Source organism: Adiantum capillus-veneris, chromosome 8 (assembly GCF_014529385.1).
Source record: "Adiantum capillus-veneris isolate H3 chromosome 8, ASM1452938v2, whole genome shotgun sequence".
NCBI classification, from domain to species: Eukaryota; Viridiplantae; Streptophyta; class Polypodiopsida; order Polypodiales; family Pteridaceae; genus Adiantum; species Adiantum capillus-veneris.
This window is the reverse complement of record NC_140938.1, coordinates 145,897,147-145,924,278: the sequence shown is the minus strand read 5'-3', so window position 1 is coordinate 145,924,278 and position 27,132 is coordinate 145,897,147.

Sequence of the window (27,132 nt, the reverse complement as noted above, 5' to 3'; positions counted from 1 at the left end):
TTGGTCCAACGTTCAAAGGCTGCCATTGATCAACATCATGCTTGTATGTCCTCGTGGTGAATGTTTTACAAAGCTATGGATAGCTCTGGTCAAATAAAGTCTGGCAGTTTTATAGCTGACATCATTGGCGACGTAGTTGAGGAACTTGGAAAAGAAAATGTTGTCCAAGTAATCATGGAAAATGCCAAAAATTGCAGGGCTACAGGTAGGATACTTGAAAGTCGCTTCTCTCACCTATATAGTGCTGGTTGCAGTACACACAGCTTGAACTTGGTATTGCAAGATTGGTACAAGAGGGAGGACAGAGAGTGGTTCAAATGGATAGTAGACAATGCTCGCTTAATAGTCAAGTTTGTTTTGAAGCGTCAGAGGGTTCTTGACATGTACCGTCAGAGGATGTCTACTATGTTAAAACTGCCGTGCGAAACTAGATTTTGCACCAACTACTATACGGTAGAATCACTAATAAAAAATAAGAATGCTGTGATGGAGACATTTGTTTGTGCCACTTTTTCAGAATGGGAGGCTGGTCAAAGGGAGAAGATAAAAAGCAAAATAGGGGTGATCAGAGATCTACTAGCTGATCGCCACTTCTGGGATGATGTGGTGGATGTGCACAATGTCATGATGCCAATTATGCTCGCATTACGCCAACTGGATTCTTCCTTGCCTAACATAGGTAAGGTGTGGATGGCTTGGTGGACTGTTCAAGAAAGCCTTGCAAATCCAGAGGAGCCCCAGGAGCCAATTGTGAAGCCTTGGAAGACACCATTCACTCAAAAGAGGAGAGAAATTTTGAGAAAGTATATGCATGGTTGATGGGTTGGAGCACATAGTCCACTACACAACGTAGCTTTCTTATTGGATCCAGAGTATTGGGCAATGGAAATAGACAAACTTGATGAGGAGGTGCTGGAAGACTTTTATGATGTGATAGGCAGGTTTTATGATGATCCTGATGAGCATGCATCATCTGTTACTGATCTTACGAAGTTTAAACTCAAAGAGGGTAAGTTTGGTACAGAATTTGTGCAGAAAATTGCCACGGAGCAACCAACGTGGAAGTGGTGGATGATGAATGGTGGTAGTGCACCCACCCTTAAATGCCTAGCTCTTAGAATCCTAGCCCCCAATTCAAGTTCTGAGAGAAACTGGAGTACATATAAATATGTACATTCCACCATCAGAAACTGCCTTCTAAATTCAAGAGCTGAAAAATTGGTGTATATGTAGTGCAACCATCGACTATTGGCAAGAGTGCAAGCTGAGAACTACAAAGAGGAGATGCCGCACTGGACTTATGATGTAACCAATGATGAGGTGGACAAAGACAGTGAGCTGCAAGGGGAATCTCATGAAGTAGAAACTACATGTACTTTAGAAGAGATTGAAGAGAATTTGGAAATTGAACCAACTTTGACCCGTCGTAGCAAGCGACGGTGGTTTAATTAATAGATTATCGAATCCATTGAGTGACTTCTGGTTAAGTTCAGAAACTGTTTATCTTATAAGCTTTTTTTTATATTTAGTTTAAGGTTTAGACATTTTCTTAATAATAAACGAAGCCCTTAAAAACCTTTACAAGGCCACAAATCACTATTAAAGCTTCATAATATACAAAGCCCTAACAAATCGTTGCATTATCACATATCATAATTGAAGTTGAAGTGAAGACAATTCACAATTCACTAATAAATTCTCGCAAGACAACGAGTAAATGTTTTCAAATGTTACAAAAACTATCCAAGTGATAGTGAAATATTTGTGAGAATATCTTCATTCTCCTGTTCACGCTGACCTTTAATCTTATTATAGTCTTCAGACATTTTGAACATTGCATATAGCTTTTTGGATATCTCATACTCACATATAGCACAATGAAAGTTATTCATCATGCTTTGCATCAAGCATGATATATGATACATATGTCCGCATGGCAAGCTGAAGTGACCACACCACTCATGAAAGAATGATCTACATATGGGGCAAGGACCACCGTGCTCACCAAAAGCTGGAGGGGCCTCAATAGATGTTGGGTGCTCAATCAATGTGGCAGCATTTTGTTTTTTATAGTTGCCTCTAACTCTTTTACGTGGCGAGATAGCACCTTCACCTCCCTTTGCAAGTCTCTATTTAGGGTTTCTTCTGCATGAGAGCCTTGTGTAGCTTGTGATGCTTGCCTGAGTTGAGTTTGAAGCTCCTCCTTAACTTGGTGCACTTCCATTGATGCACCTTCTAGTGCCAATGACATCTCTTGCCGTGTGATGGTGATTGCAGTACTGCGAATGTCCTCAACCGTCATGTGAGGTGTCCTTGAGCTAAAGTCCACTGCTTCACCCAAGACATAATGCATGTATAACATCTTGGCAAACCACAATGGACAATCCATATGATGCATAGGATGATCCATAACATCGAGATATATGTTCTCTCCATTGTCTCGTATGTCTGCATTAATGCATTGTGATGGCTTGAGTCGGCCTTTCTTGATGTTGTCATCTGCAACGCCTGGCCATATGGATTTGACCATTTCTCGGTCAATCCTAGTGTTCACCTCTTTCCATTGTGTACCCACTGGGAGCAACGAGCTGCAATTCGAGCGGTGTCGTTCACTCCACCGCCTTGACACATGGATCTGAGACGCTCAAAAGCGCGCTTAGCCCTTTGATTATCATTATCCATATCCTGATTAAACACTATACTTCAGTTACGGCATAAAAACTTAATGATAATCAATTGCTATAAGAGTAACCACCATTTTACGACAATCAATTGCTATAATTTTAACCACCATTTTACGAAAATCAATTGATATTAGAATAACCACCATCTTACGACAATCAATTGATATAAGAGTAACCACCATTTTTTAAATCAATGAATGACAATCAGTGACTCCACGTGGCTTATTGCTTGAAACTTACGAGAAAAAACAAAACTCATAGAAAATTTGTTGTCTATTGAGATATAACAAAGTGTTTTTATTAATCATACATCATCCATGGCGCATAAAACCCAATTTTTAAAAGTGCTTTTATAAGTCAAAAGTCTCAGAAAACCCTGCTTCATAAAGTACATCATATATCCATAAAAAAAAGGCTACACTCATTTCAGAGGGAGGGTGTAAGCATCGTTCTGGCTGGGCTTCAAATCTTTCTAATTCTTTGTCCAAAAGTGCCAAGGTCTTTCTGTCTGTGGATTTTTTCCTCACCCAACCTTCCACAACAATCCTAGATATGGCTTGTACCTCCACTGAAACCTTATGTTTGAACCAATCTGTGCTGTAGTAGTCAGAGAACTCTCTACAAAACTTACAAAATTTCCATATCACCCATCCTATGGCGTACACATCTGTGGCCTTGGTCCATGGGCATAAATTCTTGCCATCTAGTAACTCAGGAGCTCGCCAAGGATGAAGCTTTTGCCTGTTTCCATCGGTATTGTTGGTCTTTTGTGTCTCTAAGCCAACACACAGAGCCAATCCCCAATCAATTATTCCAATACGGGGAGTGAGATCCTTGGTAAAGTCCAACATGATGTTCCACGGATGGAGATCATTGTGGATCACTCCCTCGTCATGTGCGAATTGCAATGCCTTCACCAAGGCATGGATCAACGAGGGAGCATGATTGCACACGCTCTTGATACGTGTTTTCTTGTCTTCAGAGGGTTGCTCCCATTTAAAGTCTTCAGGGATTTTTTCTTTCCCCTCTTGATGCACTACAAGCGTCGTGAAAGAGCCATGTGGAAGGGGCACTGTCTCCATAAGATCACCTAAAGTTCCCCCATTGAAGTAGGGGAATATCAGAAACCATGGCAACGTTACAGAGTGGGCAATACTCCTCACAATCCCTCTATGGTTGAGATCTACCGCACTTTCAGATGCAAAGATTTTCCACTGATGCTTGGCCTGTCCTTTGAACTCCTTTGCACAATAAGTATTCGTTGCAGGAAGGAAACTGATCCCTTTGATTTGAACTTTCCACCCTGTGCCATAAGCCCCTGACCCAAGTTTCTTGATCTTCTTAATGGAATTCTTTGGAATGCCCAGAGTCATACTACATTCAGAATTGTATATACTGCTCTCCAGGTGACTGGCAGAAGCAGTAGAACCTGATGTTCCCTCAATGGCAGACTCCTCAATAAACGGTTCTCCAACTTGGCCGCTCCCCATAACTCTGGTGATAGCCATTCACATTTTCTTGCTTAGGCCAAACTGTGTGTCCATGTGGGATGCTCGCCTTGACCTCTCCTTTTCAGCTCTCCATCTCGTGTTCCAATGCTCTAGCTTACCCTTGTCTACTTCTTGAGGGCATTCCTCTTTCAAATCATAGGCCACCTTGGGCAAATTGCCCACCCAACTGCTCAGTAATGAGATTATTGATTCGGTTGTTTTGTATGGATATAACAACAACATTTTGCGGGCAATCTCACTGTATAATGATTGCAATCTAGACTCATCTGCAACAATTTGTGCTATATCGTCGGGATCTAGTGCACTGACGATTGTAATAAAAAATTGTCTAATTTTTTTTTTGAACTCTATCATTGAAGTAGCAGAAGGATCCATTTTGCCTGCAATGGTATTATTGCAAACAACACATTGTGAAATATAACTATGTGCCACTGCATTTGGATCTTTTCTACATGCAAGAAAAAGTGCAGTATAGACCATAGATCTCGTACGCTTTTGCAGTGACACACCTAATCGCAATTGCAACCATGTGCCAATGCCTCACCGTACAAAAACTTACAAACAAATGCTCCTGTCATTCTAGCAGCAGCACATCTAGTCACAATTGCAACCATGTGCCGAAGCATGAATGATTGGGAGAAACATAAAACATAGTCACCCTACGCTTTTGCAATGACACACCTAGCCGCAATTTCAACCATGTGCCAGTGCATCCATGCACGGTGACTTCTTTCAAACAGATGCTCCTGTCATTATAGCAACAACACACCTAGTCGCAATTGCAACCATGTGCCGAAGCATGAATAGTCGACTGGGAGCAACATAAAACATAGTCACCCTACGCTTTTGCAATGACACACCTAGCCGCAATTGCAACCATGTGCCAGTGCATCCACGCACAGTGAATTATTTCAAACAGATGCTCCTGTCATTCTAGCAACAACACACCTAGTCGCAATTGCAACCATGTGCCGAAGCATGAATGACTAGGAGCAACATAAAACATAGTCCTCCTACGCTTTTGCAATGACACACCTAGTCGCAATTGCAACCATGTGCCAGTGCATCCACGCACGATGTCTTCTTTCAAGATTCAAGCATATGAAGCATTATGAAATTATTTGAGCACACATTCATGCATTAGATTCTAACGTCAATCTAGCAGCAACACACCTAGTCGCAATTGCAACCATGTGCCGAAGCATGAATGACGGGAAGCAACATAAAACATAGTCATCTTGCGTTTTTGCAATGACACACCTAGCCGCAATTTCAACCATGTGCTAGTGCATCCACGCACGATGTCTTCTTTCAAACAGATGCTCCTGTCATTCTAGCAGCAACACACCTAGTCGCATTTGCAACCATGTGCCGAAGCATGAATGACTGGGAGCAACATAAAACATAATCACCCTACACTTTTGCAATGACACACCTAGCCGCAATTGCAACCATGTGCCAGTGCATCCACGCACGGTTACTTCTTTCAAACAAATGCTCCTGTCATTCTAGCAGCAACACACCTAGTCGCAATTGCAACCATGTGCCGAAGCATGAATGACTGGGAGCAATATAAAACATAATCATCGTACGCTTTTGCAATGACACACCTAGCCGCAATTGCAACCATATGCCAGTGCATCCACGTACGATGATTTGATAAAAGAAATTTTATACCTTTAAGTTTTAACGCAAAAAACTCAAAAAAACATCAATAAAATAAGGAAGGGATTAAAAAATTACTGCTACACTGCTTTGAGAATGTGGAAAGCTTCTAGAAAGTTTGGTGAAGAAGACTTTTCAATGTACCTCTTTTGTGAAAAAGACAAGCACCAGCGTCGCCTTTATATAGCCACGGCGGGCCTGGCAGGGAAGTAGCTTTACCCGGCAGGCCCAACGGGCCAACTAATTAGCCCGGCGGGCCTTGAGCCGGTCTCCAGGTCTCCTTGGAGGTCAAAAAAGATGAATGTCAATTAACATAATATTTGTTATTTTGCATTTCTATTGTTATTAACCTGAAATTATAGTGTGATCACGTCATTTTGAAATCCCTGTACAGTAACATAATAGAATGAGGGGGCTCACATGTAGAGTGTGAGTTTTAGCCCCTGCAAACACAAGGTCTCCTCCTCTCCTCTCTTCTCCATTGCTGCACACGCACACATTCTCTTGCACGCGCTCTTCACTAAACACCTGGAGTGAAGTACAAAGTGAATTAAAAGATAGAGTCATCAGCATGCTACATGACGAGTTTTTCGAGTTTTTGCATTGCTCTTTAGGTTTGGTAGTTATGTCTATTTGTACTTTTAAATTCTAACATAATGGATTCTTTGTATGTTTTGAACAGTGGTCCATGACAGGACGTGACCCCACACCATACGAGCGCGAGTACGCAGGCATAAAGGGCTTAAATGTCCCGATGGACTTCTGAGTTCTTGCGGCGGCATGGTTAGTATTAGGATTTACTCTTTTCTATTTGTTGTATTGATTTGTAAATTATATGTTTATACTTACAGAAAGCTGCCTTATTGTTTTTTTTTGCAATATCTGATAGATACGTCGCTTGGACGTGATGAGACATCTGATTAGATGACGTCAATCTAGCCTAGCATTAGTTTAGTTTTTTCATCGGATATGTATCATGAGATGACGTGTATACATCTTTTTGTAACTATTGGAAAACCATGTATATTTTCTCAATAATGACAATGGTGTTGTAACTATTACATTTGCAAAGCTTAACAATCAAGTGATTTTGCCTATGATGTGTACAATTGTCATTGATTTACTTTTGTCAGTTTTGTATCTTTATTCTGCAAACAATACTATGAATGATGGAGTTAATGGTTATATTGTCTTGTGGGTGACTACTTTGGGTCTATACCTTGCACTTTCTTTCAAAGGGGAATCTGGGCTTATCTTGGATTCATTTAGGTTTACTCTATTATTAAAACATTCAATATGGTTGAATTCCCTGCCACCAATTTTTTTTGCTCTCGAGCGTCGCTATATAAGGCTCTGCAACGTCGCTATAAGCGTTGCTATAGGTAGCATGTAAGCGTCAATATAAGCATCGCTATATGTAGCATGTAAGCGTCACTATAAGCGTCTCTATACGCGTTGCTATATGGCGAGGGTTTTAGCGATGCTTATAGCGACGTTCTTGTATCAATGCTATTAGCGAGGGTCTTAGTGAAGCCGGGGAGTATAAAAACCCAATGTATTTCTGTCGCTAAAAACGTCACAAGTGCACACAACCTCTTGTAGTGTATTGCTACAAACGGATGCATGATGGCCCTACAAAATACTCAAAATAGCACAATACATACTATAAAATGATAAATAGGCCTTACTGAATCCTAGCACACACTCTTAATTATCGAGCTCAAGAAGAACACAGAGAGATAGATAGCAAGATAGAGCGAGGGAGAATGTGCAGACGCACGTCCTAAAGTGAAGTGCTACGCTAGCACGGCGAGAGAGAAGAGAGAAGGAGAGAGAAGAATAAGACGGATGCTGTGTGCAATCTCCCCCCGTGCAAGAGTGACCATTTTCCTCTTGCACGTATTTGATTTATAGTTTTCTTGAATGGTCAAAAGTGAGTACAAACTGGTTGGCCAGACATAAATGGCGAAAGCTCATAAAGAGCACTTGAATAATCAAATATACATAAAATGTAATATCCTTTCGCATAACCCTTAGCCTTTTTCCACATGTCAGCTGTAGTAAATATATCAATTTCATTACATACCTCTCTGTTGGAAAGCAATTGCCCTCAGTTGAAAATATAAGAATCTGCAAACCATACTTGTCAAAAACAGTGATTAGAAATCAGTGTAAAAAATAGCACATAGTTAAATAAAAAATTTATGAAACAAAACAACATTGCTTATGCGTGCCATTGTCAGGAGTTTTTTGGAGCAAGGGATTGCGCATATGTATATACATATGCATGGTGCATTGAATAAAGGATTGCCCATTTTCCAGAGCCAGGTGGTTACGTGGGGCCCACATGTGTACAGGTAGGACAGCATGTACATAGTGCATCGATTTTCACTATCACCAGTACCAGTGTGTTTTTTCTACAATAATGAGGAGTTGGTAGCGCGTAAAACGTCTCGAGGAAGCTATCCATGGGCCGACGACATGAGGTAAGCAGGTGCGTCATATGGCATCTAGTGGCGTCAGGAGGCCGAATGGGGTCAATACTTGCACGTGGAGAAGTACGGGCACAACGTGGGTGTTTTCTTGTGATAATTATGCAGAAAGGTCATCATGAGGATCACTTTTTGGGGCCACTTCACGTGGTGGCGAGACGCATTATTGAAAAAATCTGAGTGCCAGGTGTGCGAATGATGCAAAAAGGTGACAACTATGCACTGCGAGGTCAGTTTTTGGCCTGTTCGGGGTCTGTTTGAGGTCATCTAAAAGGCCAAGGGTGCCCAACTAATAAATATAAGTGTGGGAACTGAAAAAATAGAGAGAAGACCAGAAAAAACATGGAGAAGAGAGGAGGAACAGCCGCAGGTGTGTTTTTGGGGTTTATGGAGCCTGTTTTGGCTGTAAACTGCTCATCCAAGGTCGGATTTGAGCACTTTGACATTGTAGACCGGGGTTTTGGGCCGTTCCAGACGCGATGGAGCTGTCCATTTTGCCAAATTCCCCCCTCTTTTTTTGCTGTTTTTGCTGTGTAAGTTTCTCCTATGAGCGAAGTTTGTGCTCCAGTTTGTGATTGTATCTGGTATCTTTTACCCATATTGTGTGAGCTGTTTGCCCCATTGGTGTTGGCCCAAGCTCAATTGTATCTAAACATCAGAAATTATCCTCTTTTGAGCTGAGTGTTTTGGGTGTGTGTGTGTGTGTGGAGTGGGCAAGTGGATAGTCTCTCTCCTCTCACTCCAGAGGTGTGTTCCCTGTCTCAGCCAGGAGTGTTGTCTAAGCCGAGTGGTTCCCCATAGTGTGTGTGTGTGTGTGTATCTTCCCAAGAGTGTGTGTCGGGTCGTTATAGAGGCGTTCTGTGTGTTTCCATCCCGATCACATTCTTTTGGCGCCCCCACGGAGGATCTTCTTCGAGTACCTTCTGCTTCGAGCTTCAAGCTTCGAGATTCGGGATTACAGGTTGCAGATTATAGGTTACAGGTTACAGGGATAGGTACAAGTATAGGTGATTCACACAGGTACAGGTAGTTGGAGTTAAGTCAAAAATTATCCTCTTTTGAGCTGAGTTTTTTTGGTGTGTGTGTGTGTGTGTGTGGAGTGGGCAAGTGGATAGTCTCTCTCCTCTCACTCCAGAGGTGTGTTCCCTGTCTCGGCCAGGAGTGTTGTCTAAGCCGAGTGGTGCCCCATAGTGTGTGTGTGTATCTTCCCAAGAGTGTGTGTCGGGTCGTTATAGAGGCGTTCTGTGTGTTTCCATCCCGATCACATTCTTTTGGCGCCCCCACGGAGGATCTTCTTCGAGTACCAACTGCTTCGAGCTTTAAGCTTCGAGATTCGGGATTACAGGTTGCAGATTATAGGTTACAGGTTACAGGGATAGGTACAAGTATAGGTGATTCACACAGGTACAGGTAGTTGGAGTTAAGTGATACATTGGCAAGTGGGAGTCACTTGCAATTGCTGTGGGTATGCATCAGTTGGCGCCTGTTTGAGCGCATTGTCTGCCGGTATTGTATGTTACTTGTGGAAACTGCCATTGTACGCCTTTGTGGAGCCATATTTGGTTTTATTTGGTAGTCCCAACCATTTCTGAGACTTGGTCTGGAAGATAGTCATTTCTAAGACTTGACTATACGCGATTTGCATTAGCCTTCGTGTGAGGGTCGATAGCGTGAGGTTTTATTGAGCTGGGGGATTCTCAAATGTGGAGATCCTTTCGGTGATACAGGTAGCTGGAGCACCCTTTTTGTGACCTCACCATAGGCTATGTACTAGTGATTCCTACTTGATGCTCGGGTTCTATTGTTGACAGTTTATGCATACATATACAGTCTATATTTTGGGTTCTGACTGCTCTACTTCTGGGGAAACTCTGTCAAAATTTTTTCAAGTTATGATGGCTGGTTTTTTGGTCTTTTGAGCCATTTATGCTGTTATGCTACTGAAATTTTGGCAAAATCAGAGGATAAGTCAGGTGTGCTTTCTTGGGAGCTTCATGGTTGGCTTTAATGGATGATCAAAATGGACCTCAATTCACTCCTTTTCATTTAACTCAGAGAATCCAGATAAATGTTCATGTGTCCAGGAAGATTTTTTTCCAGCAACGCATAGTCTTTATGTTCGGGCCAAGAAGATTACGAGAGATCCTGGAATGTCCTTTGCCTGTTGTAATTCCAATGATCAACTATGAAAACTCATTTGATGTGCATGTGTTTGTCCTTATCTAAAGTTGAGCTCCATTGAGGTTTCTGGGGATTGAGTCAGTCAAAAGTTGTGGGTTCTTGCATGTGTGTTTGAAGGGGTTCTCAAAGCATCGTAACTTGGGTAGCCATGGCTTTCTCTTATCCGGAATTTCATGGAAGAAGTGGTGAAGATGCGGAAGACTTTCTGGAGCAAGTCGAGGTGGCATGCATAAGCAACAATATGTGTGATGAGGAGAAGATTTTGAGGCTATTTGGATTGCTTTTGAAAGATGAGGCCCGTGTTTGGTTCATGGATTTGGAAGCTCAAGAGGCAGTGGCTTCTTCTTATGGTTTGAGTCTTGACAAGTTTATAGAAGCTTTTTTAGAGCGTTTCCAAGTTTTTGAAGATGCAAATGCATTATGGAATGAGCTCAATGCTCTTAAGCAAGTTTCTTGTCAAGGTGTTGATGCCTATGTACACGGTTTTATAGATTTATGGACACGTTGGTGTGTTGCTCTTAAGGATGAGACCCCCCCTTGTTCATTGAAGAAAAGTTTTTTTGTTGATGGTTTGTCACCTTGGTTGCGGTTCGAGGTTGAGTTGAAGAGGCCCGAGTCTTTTGAAGATGCGGTATGCATTGCAAAGCACAAGGAATGGAAGTTTAAGCGTCTTGAGGAACATGGTATTAGTACAGGTATGCATGTGCAAGATGGATTTGACATGGAAGATGAAGTTAAGCCTAAGCAGGTGAAAAGTAGCCTATCCTATGATGTTTCTCGTTTCTTCCCAAGGTCTATTGTGAAGCGTAAAGAGGTCTTGCAGGTTGACAGGTTTCTGGAAGAGCCTAAAGAGGTGAGTAATGCTTTGGATACAGGATTGAAAAGTCTTGAAGAGGATGCATTGGCTACTTGTGTACCTTGTGATTCTGGGTGTGAGTGTGAGGTTGAGGTTATTGATGATGAGCATGTATCTTTGGATACTAGTTCCTTGGAAATTAGGGAAGAGAGCAAGGTTGAGAGCCATTTTGTGGATTTGTTGGATGTGGAGCCTGTTTTGAAGCCAAATTTTGATGTATGTGCAGTGATTGAACCAATTTGTGAGCATGATTGTGGTTTAGAGCAGGGATCTGTATTCTTGGAGACTGATGAACCCATGCTAGAAGCTATGGATAGTGGTGATAGCCATGATTATGATGTGGATGAAGTTATGTGTGATGATGAGTATGCTTATGATGATGAGAAGGGGTTTGGCATATATGAGTCCAATCTCAGCTATGTGGGTGCCTATGCTAGGGATATGTGTGCTGCGGGGATACTTTTGTGCTTTGGATATCAACAACTTTACCTTCACACAATGCTTTTAGCTACTTGGGTGCATGATTTGCAGGTTGTTGCTATGGCTGGTGAAGCCAAGATGCCAGGTGATGAGTCACTTGAGGTGTCTCTATCGGTTGGGTTGAATGTGGCATGCAATATTTATGCTTTTGGAACTCTAGACAGGGCGGATGTGTTAGTTGGATATGCCTATGGTGCATTTTGGTTGACTGTTGACAAATGTAGGTGTGGTGTTATGATGCTTCTTGTGAATCAGGCGATATGCCTTTTGCCTTTTGATCCAGGTGGAATGAGCATCTACTAGTGCTGCTGTTGAGCATGAATGCTCTAGTAGGCTAAGGGGTGGGAAAATTATGTCAGGAGTTTTTTGGAGCAAGGGATTGCACATATGTATATACACATGCATGGTGCATTGAATAAAGGATTGCCCATTTTCTAGAGCCAGGTGGTTACGTGGGGCCCACATGTGTACAGGTAGGACAACATGTACATAGTGCATCGATTTTCACTATCACCAGTACCAGTGTGTTTTTTCTACAATAATGAGGAGTTGGTAGCGCGTAAAACGTCTCGAGGAAGCTATCCGTGGGCCGACGACATGAGGTAAGCAGGTGCGTCAGATGGCATCTAGTGGTGTCAGGAGGCCGAATGGGGTCAATACTTGCACGTGGAGAAGTACGGGCACAACGTGGGTGTTTTCCTGTGATAATTATGCAGAAAGGTCATCATGAGGACCAATTTTTGGGGCCACTTCACGTGGTGGCGAGACGCATTATTGAAAAAAGCTGAGTGCCAAGTGTGCGAATGATGCAAAAAGGTGACAACTATGCACTGCGAGGTCAGTTTTTGGCCTGTTCGGGGTCCGTTTGAGGTCATCTAAAAGGCCAAGGGTGCCCAACTAATAAATCTAAGTGTGGGAACTGAAAAAACAGAGAGAAGACCAGAAAAAACGTGGAGAAGAGAGGAGGAACAGCCGCAGGTGTGTTTTTGGGGTTTTTGGAGCCTGTTTTGGCCGTAAACTGCTCATCCAAGGTCAGATTTGAGCACTTTGACATTGTAGACTGGGGTTTTGGGCTGTTCCGGACGCGATGGAGCTGTCCATTTTTCCAAATTCCTCCCTCTTTTTCTACTATTTTGGCTGTGTAAGTTTCTCCTATGAGCGAAGTTTCTGCTCCAGTTTGTGATTGTATCTGGTATCTTTTACCCATATTGTGTGAGCTGTTTGCCCCATTGGTGTTGGCCCAAGCTCAATTGTATCTAAACATCAGAAATTATCCTCTTTTGAGCTGAGTTTTTTGGGTGTGTGTGTGTGTGTGGAGTGGGCAAGTGGATAGTCTCTCTCCTCTCACTCCAGAGGTGTGTTCCCTGTCTCGGCCAGGAGTGTTGTCTAAGCCGAGTGGTGCCCCATAGTGTGTGTGTGTATCTTCCCAAGAGTGTGTGCCGGGTCGTTATAGAGGCGTTCTGTGTGTTTCCATCCCGCTCACACCGTCATCCACATACTACTTATTCTAGTGTCCCATACCACTAGGATAAGCAGTATATGTCAGTCCCTGATGAATCAAGATATCATTGGTCACACTCATTATTCAATTATCAAGTCCCATCAATCTCACGTTCAATTCCATAAATATTTTCACGACAGAAAAGCATCATATACAAATTCCCAATCCAATTCCGATTCCAAATTCAAATATCTGCCAACATTTATCATTTCAAATCCAAATCCAAATATCCTTCATTTTGTATACCCGGGTAAAAAAATGATCCAAAAGGCGTAAGCCACAAATGGTGAACTAGTACAAGTATGTAGCCATTACGATTTTTGTTTTATTATATATATATATATATATATTTACATAAAATAAGATAGGAACTTAAGGAATTTTGCTCTCTATATGTCCCTCATAGTACGATTTGGACAATACCCCTATCAGTATGCATGTGACGCTCGACACACAAGTAAAAGAAGCAGGGTGTCAAATTTTGAGATCCTCTGCATGATGAGGATGATAGCTTACGTGAGATAGGCCATTGCAAAAACCCAACATCCCAAAGATCTTAAACTAGCTGCGGATTCAACTCCGAGAAAGGTGAACTGCGTATCTCCCAAAAAAAAAGTGACGTGGACTGTGGTGCTCATGCTGGTGTTTGGTATAGAAGAACAAAAGAAAGAAGATGAGTATTTTAGCATCGTACAAAACTATGCAAAGAGACCTTGAAGATCTATTTGCGGACGAGGAGAGAGAGAAATGAACTGAAATGTTATATTAACAAGTCTTCAAAATCCAATGAGATCAAAATGATACGATGTAATACAATGTCTGTATAAAATAAAATGAGGTAGAATTTAATCATCATCCTCTTTGTCAAGGCATCGCCTGAGAAGGTATTGCAGAGGTCGTTCAGAGCTTCGTCAATGTACGCCTTCTTGTAATGTGGCATCTTAGGAATCTTTGCCTGTCGTGATGTTGCATCTACACATGGCTTCTACTTTGGGGTAGGTAATCATTCGTAGGTCACGTTTGTACATTGTAGAGTTGTAGAAAGTGAGGTGGAAGCATTGGCGGGGCTTTCTAGCCTCCACATCATGCATGTGCGCATCATCGGCTGCTTCATTGCTTACTTTGCAATTGCTGGCTGTTCAACACGTCCACAATCTGGCGTGACTGTCCCAACACAATGATGCTTCTGCAGAAGTTGAGTACACTATGACGGCTCCCTCGTTTTTGCAATCTCCAAAACAGCCCGTGTCAAGGGATGTTGAAGGACCTTCAGTGTCCCAAACTTGAAGCTCCCCAACTACATAGCAAGCGTAGGCGGCTCTCTCAATGCAAGTGTGGACTCCACTACTCCATTGGACGGTGATGGCCATGGCACTCATACTGCATCCATAGAAGCATCCTCGTGGTGATTGATGGATTGAATTTTGTCTTAGCTAGTGGCATGGAACATAGCGCTCACATTGCATGGTGGCTGAGATAGAGTCTACATGGCAACATATGTGTGTGTGTGTGTGTGTGTGTGTGAGAGAGAGAGAGAGAGAGAGAGAGAGAGAGAGAGAGAGAGAGAGAGAGAGAGAGAGAGAGAGAGAGAGAGAGAGAGAGAGAGAGATATTGCAGTTCCATGAGGTGGTGATGGTTAAACAGGGACCGCATGGCGACGCATTGAGAGAGAAAGAGAGCAAAAAAGAGACAGATTCATTGTGTGTTTTGGAAACCTAAAAAAAAAAAGTTCGAGTTGCATGGAAGCAGTGAGATAGTGTCTTGCAACAACTGGCAATGTGTTGGTTGAGGGGGGGGGGAGAGAGAGCTAGCGACAGAGCCTCTACAAACTGCATGGGTGGGGGGTGGTTTAGGTAGAAGCTTCAAGCAACCTACCCTCGATGCAGCAATGCCTCTAATTGTCTCATCTAACCCATAAAAAGTGGGCGCCCTCCATTATTATTAATATAATTGTATAAATGGTTTTTTGTGTGTGTTGTGGGCAGCGTGTCAAGAGGACCTCTGCTTTTTCTTAAGTGCATGCACCAACTGTAGCCCACTTCAGCAAAATATTCAAATTCAAAATCTAGGGAGACCATAATTGTCATAATGGCCATGTTCGGTCCTCTTGAAGATAATTGTTCATAATACACAAGCTTGGCGTAATAGCTTTGGCAATACAATCTAGTATCGACAAACTCATTGGATAAAGCTTCAAGACCATGGCCATGGAGGAGACACAGTGTGTTTGGCTCTGACTTGTGGTTGATGACTGGTTGTACACAATGTTGCAATAGGTGCAGTGGATGTTGGCCTATTGGTCAAAAGAGCGAGGATCGCCACGAGGGAGGGATTTCATGAGGGCGTAGGCCAACATTGTCAGACAACATATGTCGTAAACTGTGTCCAAACTTCAAGGGTTACATCTACTGCACTTAGCGCAAGTGCTTGAGCTGACGATAGCTACACTCCTGAAGTACCCTTAGGCAGAAGATCTCTTCTCTCTGATTATTCTTTCTACTACGTTAATATATGTACATGTTCCTCTCATATTGAAAAAAATCCTATAATTCATCTTCTGCTTCGAGAAAGTCGAGGTGTAATTGTTCTCGTGAAACTTGTCTTACCTGCTACACCTTGCATTGGTCTCATCCACCCACCTGCAACACCCTTGAATAGTGCCACACCAAGGCACATAACCAGCTACATAGCCATACTGTTAGCAGCATACCTCTACCACTCCTAGCACTCATTGACAAACTGGCCACTCGCAACAAAGCACCTCCAAGAACACCAAATAGAGCACCATCGTGCTCGCCATCCAAAGCTCTGCTTGCACCATCGCTCCCACGAAGTAGACTTGACATACTTGACCCAATCTCCCAACCATGTAAAGCTAGATCCTTGTCTAGTAGAGCTTGTACCTGCTCAACACCACAGTGCACATCCACCTTTATTAGCATCCCCTTCAACCACCACTCACAAAGCTCCTTGAAAAGCTTGGACACCGCCTTGGAATCCGCATCACCTGTCATAGAGGGCACTGACTGCCTAGGAAGAACCTCTAATTTTAACTCCACACTGCCCTGAAGTATCAAGTCCACCTTGAAGCTTGCATCCGACACTAGTATCTTTAACCTTGGTGAGCTGAGAAAACATCGAATGGATGCATCAGGTAAAGTGCTACAAACCCGACGCCATGCACTCAATTCCAGCATTATTGAGGTCCTCTTTGTCAACTGGCCCTTCAAGGTCAATAAGCACTACTCGCTTGTCGGTTGCAACCACCAGCCCTTCTACCGTTGCATCCTTAATCTCTGCCAAGGAAGAGAGAAACTCATTCTTTATCGCATTACCGTCCTCTTCTTCCATCAAAATAGCTGATTTACGCCTTTTGGCAAAACTTTGCACTTGCTGCACCACTATGGCACACTCCATTGCTACCTTCATCAACATGGCCATTAGCATGGTACCACACACCAGGTTTACCTGCTCTTCACCACATGTAGGCCTAGACTGCTCTACGTGGTCTTCATTAGGCACCTTGGCTTGCATTTCATGCTGCTCCTTGCACACATTCACTGTCTCTCCACTCACATGTAAGAGGTCAAACTCATCATACCTGGACTGAGATGACTCGGTCTCCCAACTCGAATCTCTATCCATAGAGCTACTATCATTCGACTCAGCCTCTTCTTCTGTTTCAAGCTCAAGAATCTACTCTAGCTTCACCGGTTCGACGTCGTTTGCAAACGGAGCTTTAACAGCTACACTAGAACTTGACAACACATCTTTTGTCCACTCCGGAACCACCTGCACTTGCTCCTCAATTGGAACCACTCTAGCCGGCATCTTTAGCATAGAAACCACCATATCTCTCGCACTTGCACTTCTCTTTGCACCACCTGTGGTTCGGCTACCACCGCATTACACTACCTTGGCATCATTGCACTTTGCAAAACTTGCCTAGCCTCACGCTTCTTCAAAATCTTTTTGGTCCGCCCTTTCACTAGAGCTACCGCATCTTCATACAGCACCGGGCTATCTATCTCAACCTTATTTCGCACTTCTTTGTGCACGCAACCCATGAATTTACTCAACTTTAAAAATTTGGCATTTTCTGCCGAAGTTACCTTGATCAATTTCCCCCATAGGGCTTCCAATTCCCTCTCAAATGCTTGAAAATCACCCTCCAAGATTTTCTTCAAACCATCCAGCTTCCACTTTACTTTATCCAGCTGCGCATCTGCAAGAAATATGCTTCGAAAAGCCGCCTCCAGGGCTTCACAATTTGCCTTTTCTTCATCACCAAGGCTATCGAACCATAGCCTCGCTCTACTACAAACCAGGAGCTGGAACACCTTTAGATGGATGTTCTTTTTAGAATGTTTCATGAAAACACTTAAGGGATATGTGTGTCAGAAGGAACGTCCGGAAGGTAGCATGGTAGAAGGTTTGGCTTGTATCAGAGTCCCTAGTTTACATTGGAGAGTGGCTAGATGGATTTGATAAAGTCCGCGACACACTATGGAGAACTATAGATGATGAGCGCATATCTGAGATTGTCATGTACAATCTCGGTGTTGAGAAGAAGATGACGGAAGATCTAGAGGCTAAAATCAATCGATTTTGCATGCTTCACAATCTAGTGACGCAAAAGTGGATTTCACAATACGAGGATGCAAAGCAAGAGTGACAAAGGGCATGGATCGAATGGAGATGGGGAAGACGATCACCGATACATTATCTTGTGGGTCTAGAGAGCCTACCAACATTCATGAGCTTAAGATGGTTGCACAAACAATTGAAAAGCGCACAAAAGTGCGGTGAAGAAGTGACTGAGGAGGAGTGGGAGTACTCTCGGGATTGGGCGACCAAGGTAAGTTTGCAATGTACGACTAGTGACTTTCTAGATGTTTGAACGGCCACTCATAATCTTTGTTGGTTGTAGTATAAGTCATACACATCAGCATGGTGTAAAGGTCAATATTTCAGGGTGAAATGGATCGAAAAAAAGCGTTTTACTCAAGATTGTGGAATCATGGCAAAATTTGAACAGTCTAGTCAACGATGGTCCTCTGATGTAGATCGTGTGGTGGAGAAACTCACTTACTTTGCCACGCTTCAAGAGATTTTGAGGATCGACTATAGAGGATTTTTTGTTGACTTGTTTGATGTGCAATGTTCAAGATAAACATGGAGGGTCGCAACGCTACTGTGGGCAGAGGAGAGTCTGGTTTCCTTGAAGTGGATTCAACTAAAAAATGGACCGACCTCAGAGACACTTTCATACTACCCAAGCATTGTGAACAAGTAAGTTATGTGTTTGGAAGCTATCCAATTTTAGAAGTTATGTGCTTGGAAGATCTCATGTAAGTTATGTGGCTCTAGCAGGTGATATTTCATCCTACAAAGTCTGCATCCAACTAGTGGTACGTCATAGAGGTAGCCCCTCGTAGTGCACGGACGTATGAGGGCTACCATGAACAAATCAGAGCGGCATCAATGGAGGAGATTGGAGAAGATGCTCACTCAAAAGCCGTTGAGGTGGTGCCAAATGAGCATCAAGATGCTACTCTCTATGGGGTGCATGCAGAGGATCTACAAAATAAAACGGAGGACATCTACCTAAACGGAGAGCTCTATATAGATATAAGGAGTTATGTTGAGCTATGCGAGGATGAGAGAGAGACCTCTTAAAGCCATAAACATTGTATTTGAATAATTTTGCTCCGTTTTATAATTTATATCATATTCACGTGGCTATACTTGAGAAATTTAAATTGTGTTTAATCGTCATTGCGTCCACTCCAGGTACGTATGCTCCAGGTATGTTCTCACAAGCAAGGACACTCTTCGATGTGTCGTGAAAGTTTGATATGCCAACAAGCACTGCACTCTGAGTGCGATGGAGACTAAGGCTGCAATCACAAAGGAGGTATGCGTCTCTGCGCATAGATACTGCTCACCCCTCCACTAGATCTAGTTGATTGGATGAAAGAGACGCTTAGCACTAGTGGAGGGGTGAGCAATATCTATGCGCAGAGGCGGATCACCTCCTTGGTGATTGCAGCACACAATGAGAGTATTTGTGAGTGTGTGTGGGTGAGTATACCCCCTAAGGAACCCCCTAGCTTGCTTGGGTCGACCCCCCCCCCCCCCCCCCCCCCCCCCCCCCCCCCCCCCCCCCCCCCCTTGTAGCTCGTGCTTGAAGCTCATTGGACCCCTCTAGGCCTAGCCAATCACAAGCAGGAGGCATTACAAGCAGCAAGGGTAGCCTTAGGACAAGTGTCCCCCTTTCCCCTTTGAGAGAGAGGACTTGATAAATTCAAAATCAATTAATTAAATCTTCTAAATTATCATTGGACCCCTTGGATGACCAACCAATAGGCTTCAGGCACACCATGAGGGAAACATGAGGAGGAACTTGACAAGTGTCCCTTTTGCTTTCTTTGTGCTATGCATGCCTTGTGTGAGTGTGTGGGTGTTATCTCTCATCCCCCCTCATGTAGGGCTCGCCCCTTCCTTGTAGGGATTGAATATTTGACTTTTTGACACCTCTACCCCTCATGCATATGCCCAGTTTCCACCACAAGCTTGGCCCTGAAGCACTTAGCTTGGGCTAGGTTCTCATCTCAAGTACAACCCTAGCATCTCAAGCATGTCAAGCACCTCAAGAATCTGAATCATCAAGAACCTCAAGAATCTCAAGCACCTCAAGCACCTTAGTCATCAAGCATGAGAAGTAGGACAAGCATCTCGACCTGGGTCGGTTCCCGCCTCAAGCTCAGCCCTAGCTTACCTAAGGTCAAAGGACTTTTACACACATTATTGGAGGTCTTCAATGAAGCTAACCCTAAGGTCTTATGCTCCATTGGTTAGCCTTGCTCTTTGATGTACCATCTCTCATTTGGGCCCCTTTTATTATTGGCCTTGTGTTGAGATAGATCTATAAGCACATCTCAATATATTAATCCTTGTTCCCATTTATTCTCCCACATTAAGTGATGAATTTAATATGAGAAAATCATTTGGTTGGTTAGATATTAGTTTTTATGAGATTACCTCTCTCTTGAAATCATAGTTTTTCTCAACTATGAGGTAGAGATGGTAAAGTATCACCCATTAGTCCATTGGTCTTAGCGGGTAGAGAATTCATTTTTACCCTTCAACATCATTCCAGAGTGAATGACTAATCCACTTGGTGCTTGAGAGACATTGTCTACTGCAAGCATGTCAGGACAAGGGTCCTGTAACCTAAGAACTAGGATGGTCATGGACTACGGCCAAGGGTCGGGCTAGACAATGTGGACAGGGGATCCGTCTAGGGAAAGGGGCTAGGAGCCCGCCTATATAATGGGAGGTTGGGAGGAGGATCTTCAGTCTAGTTTCCCCTAGTTCTTACACTGGTATCAGAGCTTAGGTTAGCTAGGAATTCTCTCTTCCACTCTCTCTCTAGGTGTGCTCACTTTTGGCTCCTAAAAATAGGGCCTTGAGGTGAGAATCGTGGCTTTTTTTTTGAGATTTTACCAAATTTAGCAAAGGGGCTTGCCTAAATCAAGTATGTTGCGCGTTTTGGACGTGGGTGGGTGGTGCACGAAACGGCGCACGCTCAGGCTTGAAGGGAGCGCCGTGGTCACGATGTTGTGCTTCTAAGAGCACTTGGCCTAATTCTGCCACTGCAAGCCGCACACAGTCTCCTTCGTCCTCGCATTTATGCTCCACGCTGCCTGCGAGTTTTTTTTCCTCAAAACTCGTTTGATTTCATATGGCATGGCCAATTGACACAAGATTTTGAGAATTGGACATTCTTGGTGGCCCTTCCCACAAGAAAGGCGGCTCACAAGCAAGAGCCTTCGTGTGCGGGGCAAGCATCAAGCCGTCTCGGCTTTCCTTCGAGTTTCATGGCTTATGGTTCAACTCAGTTATTGCAGAAAATTCCATATATTTGCATATTTTTACATTGCGACAGTTCCCATTGGAGTTCGTGCAACATAATCATTCGCCAATTAAGAAAGCTTTCAATAATCAAGCTTCTTCACAACGGCGGTGACAATTCGACCATCTCCGCTACAAGATTTCAGTCATCTTGTGAACCACGGACAATTTTGCGGAGTTTGTTTTTTACATCGCTTGTGCAAATTCTTCCTTTTTCGACGGTTAGGTGCTACAACGCACAAGTGGAGTTCGCTATACTTGGCAAGTGCTACCAACATTAGTTTTTTTTTTGAGTACTTCTTTCACTGCACTGTGTCGCCATGGATTCGGATATCAATATGACATTCGATTTTGAGCAAAGTACTCCTGATCCTACCAATGATGGCTCGTGGCCGGATCCTGTCAAGGAGAGTACCCGCGATGCTACGGTAGGAGAAGATACTTACGAATTGCTCAATATTCAAGAATTTCGTGCACTTCAGACATGCATGATAGTCATGGATGAAAATTTTAAATCTTTAAATGAAAATGTTACTAAACTTTCCACATTAGTCATTCAATTAATGCAACAACAGTCTAAGAGTCCTGCTGACACCCACATGCATGAGCACGGTGGAACACATGGGCAAGGCCCAATTAATGAAACACTGCATACTCTCACTGCCAAAGAGGTAGATGACTTGTTAAAGAACTTTAAACCACCACTTTTTAAGGGCGAAGATCGAAACCGCAATAAGGATGCAGTGAACATCTTTCTCAGTAAATGGGATGGAATTCACGCCTTACGGCGTACTCTGGATGCAGTCCGAGCTCTGCAAATGAGCTTAACTTTGGAAGTCAAGGCCTACAAATGGTGGATGTCTCTCAAGGAGAAAAACATCATACCACAGAGTTGGGCAGCCTTTGAAGCAATGTTTAGCAAAGAATTTTTTCCTACAAACGAGGCCGATCGAAATTGGACCGCTTGGGACACATGTTCCATGCGCCAATATCCATCACTCCTTTAATATATCTCTCACTATCGGGACGTCATCCTCAAGTTGGAAGGCTTGGATACCTTTCAACAAGTATGAGGGTTCATACGAGGTCTGACTCTAGAGCTTAAGAAGTATGTCAAGACCCAAGACCCTAAAACACTTGAGGAAGCCATAGTGAAAGCACATATTCATGATGACCCTGATGATAAGAAAACACATAATAGTAACGTGCGTGCTAGTATACATGGTAATACACACACTCAGTACGGGCACAATAAAAGAAAGTTTCTAGTTGCTAATTCACATGCATCTAAAAGACCCAAGGGGTCCAGGGGTCCTCTCTCTTCTGAAGATTTTGATAAAGCCAAGAAAGAGAAGCTATGTTTTCAATGTTTAGGAAGAGGCCATGGAAAAAAGGATTGTCCCAAGGGGAAATCTATTGCTCAAGGGAAGGAGAAAGCACTGCACACAATGCAACTATTGCCTCTTGAGTCTTCCTCAAAATTCTCCACAGTGGAAGTAACACACACTGAGGTGGTGCATGAATGCTGTCTCACAGCTTCCATGTGGCAACAAACCTTTGGACCACATGAGTTGGTACATATGTAGAGATATATTCAAGGGCACAAGGTGCGCATCTTGGTAGATGACGGTGCTACTCACAATTTCATCAATTATGGATTGGTGAAAAAGCTCAAACTGCGTCAAACTCCGAGTACCCACCGCTACAAGGTAGCAATGATGAATGGACATGATACTGAAATATGGGATACTCAATGCCGAGCTGTTCCATTGGAAGTACAAGGGTACTCTACTTGTTTGTATTTTCAGGTTATGAACATGGAAAGGGCTGATGTGGTTCTTGGTAGGGAGTGGTTGCATAGCCTAGGACCATCACTGAAGCGTAGCTATGAGCACAACAGCTTGATGTTTGATTCCCATGGCACACATGTGTTGTTGTTAGGAGAAAAGGATATACCTTCATCACCACTGATTTGTACTACTGAGCTTATGCAGCTCGTTTCTGATAATGAAATAGAACAGGTTTTCTTGTGTTACTCACTGTCTCATTTTCTTTCTAACATTGAGTCTGTTAAACATTCCTCAACGCTGCATGCTTCTCTCTCCTCTATTCCACCAATTACTAATTCTACACAAGCAAACGTTGCTAATCAATTACAAAAATTATTAAAGGAATTTCAAGATGTCTTTCCTAATGATTTGCCAGTAGGTTTACCGCCGACACGCTTAGTACAACATGGCATTGATGTAACTGCAGGCTATAAACCTGTTAGTAAACCACCTTACCGTATGAGTTACTCAAAGGCTGCTGAGGTCGAACGTCAACTTGTTGACTACCTTAGCAAACGGTTTATACAACCCAATTCTTCACCATGGGCTTCGCCTATCCTTTTTGTTAAGAAAAAGGATGGCAGTATGCATATGTGCGTAGACTACCGGGGCTTAAATGCGGTTACAGTTAAGAACAAATACCCATTGTCAAGGGTAGATGAGTTATTTGATAAGCTAACTTATGCTCGAATTTTTACAAAAATCTACTTGCGGTTAGGATATCACCAAGTTCGTATTCGGCTTGCCGATATACCTAAGACTGCATTCCGAATACGGTTTGGACATTACAAGTTTTTGGTGATGCCCTTTGGGTTAACCAATGCGCCCGCAACATTCATGACACTTATGGATAGTGTCTTGAAGCCATATTTGGGCAAATTTGTCATTGTGTTCCTCGATGACATTCTCCTTTATAGTGCTTCTGAAGAAGAACACTTACAACATCTCAGGCAGGTATTTGAGTTGTTACACAGAAACAAGTTATATGCCAAGGAATCTAAATGTGATTTTCTATGGAGGTAATTCATTATTTAGGGCATGTTATTTCAGCTTTATGGCCTATACATGGATCAATCCAAAGTGGATACCATCCGGAAATGGCCACCTCTAAAAATCTGGAAGAATTACAGATCTTTTTAGGCTTTGCCGATTTTTACCGAAGCTTTGTTAAAAACTATGCTCACATTGCTGTACCTATGACGGACCAACTAAAAGGCAAAGGTAAAGCTTTCCAATGGGGTTCTGCTCAACAACACAGTTTTGAAACACTCAAAGAAGCATTAGCTACAACTCCTATACTGGCTATTGTCGATCCTTTGAAACCATTCTTTTTGGAAACGGATGCCAGTGATCGTGCTATTGGAGCTGTCCTGCTTACAAGACAGACGGCCGATTGCATTTGAAAGTCAGAAGCTTGATGCAGCTCAGCAAAACTATTCTGCTTACGAGCGCGAACTCTATGCAATAATGTCTGCCTTAAAGACATGGCGGCACTATCTATATGGTGCTCAGTTCGAGATTGTGTTTGACCATGAAAAAATCAAATGGTTTACACAACAAACAGATTCAAAGGGTCGAAAAGCTAGGTGGGTTGAGATCCTTCAGGAATATGATGCCAAATTAGCGTATCGCAAAGGTCAATACAATGTAGTGGCAGACGCTCTCAGTAGAATGCCAGAGATCAATTCGCTCTTGTTCACGGAACTTCGTAGTGAATTTCTAGATTCTCTCAAGGGCAAATATGAGCATGATGAAACATATTCCAAAGTGTGGAGCCATGTTCAAAAGAGGGATCCTTCTCACTCCAATGCAGGTAGTGTACAGTTAACCTCCACACCTACTTTTTCTTTATCAAGTGATGAACTACAGCGATGGAAGCATTTTACCATCGACAATGGGTACCTAATTCACAAGGGGAGAGTTTGTGCGAAGACAGACACAGACATTCGGCGTCAAATTCTTTATGAATGTCATGATACTCCAAGTGCAGGGCACCCGGGGATTAGAAAAACTTATTCTCTCGTACGATGATAGTTTTACTGGCCAGGTCTACATGGCTTTGTTCAAGCTTATGTCTTGCATTGCCAAAAATGTCAAGCTAACAAGGCAGAGTGCCTAAAAGTAGGAGGACTCTTACATCCTTCAAAAATTCCCAATGGCAAATGGGAAAGTATCTCTATGGATTTCATTGTAGGTTTACCAACCACTATACGAGGTCATGACTCAGTATGGGTGGTCGTAGACAGGTTGACTAAACTATGCAAGTTTATTCAGACCAAATCAACGGTTAAGACACCGGAACTAGCCAAGTTATTTGTGGACAATCTCTAAAAATTGTATGGGTTTCCAAGTAACATCGTTAGTGACCGTGATCCCAAGATTAACAGCCACTTTTGGAGAGCTGTATTTAAACGATTGGGTACACAACTCAACCTCAGTACAACTCATCATCCAGACACGGATTGGTCAAACAGAACGGGTTAACCAGGTGCTGGAGGATATGCTAAGAGCATACATCAGCAAAAAATAGTCAGACTGAGAAGAATACTTACCTATTCTCGAGTTTTCCTACAACAGTTCTAAGCATGTCACAACAGGTTTTAGTCCTTTTATGCTCATGTACGAGTTTCAACCCAGGTCACCAGTTACGGTGGGGTTGGCAACTGAAAAACTCCAACAGGTTAAGGATTTTCTCCAAGACCACATGGATATGCTGAAACTTACTCTTCAGAATGTCTGGCAAGCACATGATCGGTATAAGAAATACGCTGATGAGAAACGTCGGCAAGTTACCTTCCAAGAAGGGGAGGAAGTATTTTTACGTGTACCAGAACATTCAGAAAGTCTGAAAACTGGACTGACACCTAAATTATCTCCCCAATACTGTGGGCCTTTCAAAATACTCAAGCGAGTTGATGATCGTGCCTACAAACTATTACTACCATCACATTCTCGCATTCATCCGGTGTTTCATGTAAGCCTTCTACGAAAGCGGTTACATGGGGACGACAACGTCATTGACCAACAGGTTTTGGTTGATTACATTGAACCTCCTACCTTACCGCATGAATTTGAACGTGTTTCGGATTATCATGAGTTGCGTACACGACATCATGTACGACAACAAGCCTTAATCAAGTGGAAAGACAGACCGGAAGAAGGTGCCACTTGGGAAAACATTAGTGTTCTTAAGAAGAAGTTTCCCACTTTTGTTTTCGAGGAAGTAATGTCAGGACAAGGGTCCTATAACCTAAGAACTAGGATGGTCATGGACTACGGCCAAGGGTCGGGCTAGACAATGTGGACAGGGGATCCGTCTAGGGCAAGGGGCTAGGAGCCCACCTATATAATGGGAGGTTGGGAGGAGGATCTTCAGTCTAGTTTCCCCTAGTTCTTACAAAGCATGTCTGCTCTTTTTAGTCCATATCATACTTCCAAAGTATAGTGACAAGTTCTACTTGGTGTTTGGGAGACGTAGTCACCACAAACATGATCCTAAGTATGCATACTTCTTAAGAATTGTGCACAAAACATAAAAAGAGAGTCTTACAAAACAAAAACATGGATCATTTACAATGCATTTCTTTTACATTTTCTTACTCTTCTGTGTCATTGTAAGCATCATTAACAAGGTTCATATTATCCTTAAGCTATGTTCTTTGCATGCATTTAGCATCTTTGAAAGGATAATTGGTAACTTAAATAAGATACTGTCAGTAATCTTACCATTTCTTAATACCTTGTGTTCCTGTCAAAGAATGAACTTGGATTGGAGCTCATTTGCTTCATCCTCGATATCTGGTGGGTCATCATTTATAGCCTCTATTGGTGGCTCTCCTTAATATGGCTCGAATAGGTTCTCATGAAAAATGATATATATGAGCCAGTAGTTGGGCAACTTTAATTGATTAGCCATCTTATGGATGGGCTTGAAAATTTAGAAGGGGCCATAGTATCTTTGTGCTGAGCTAGAATAATCCCTTTAATGGCCCGTAGGATTCTTGTGTGTAATTTGC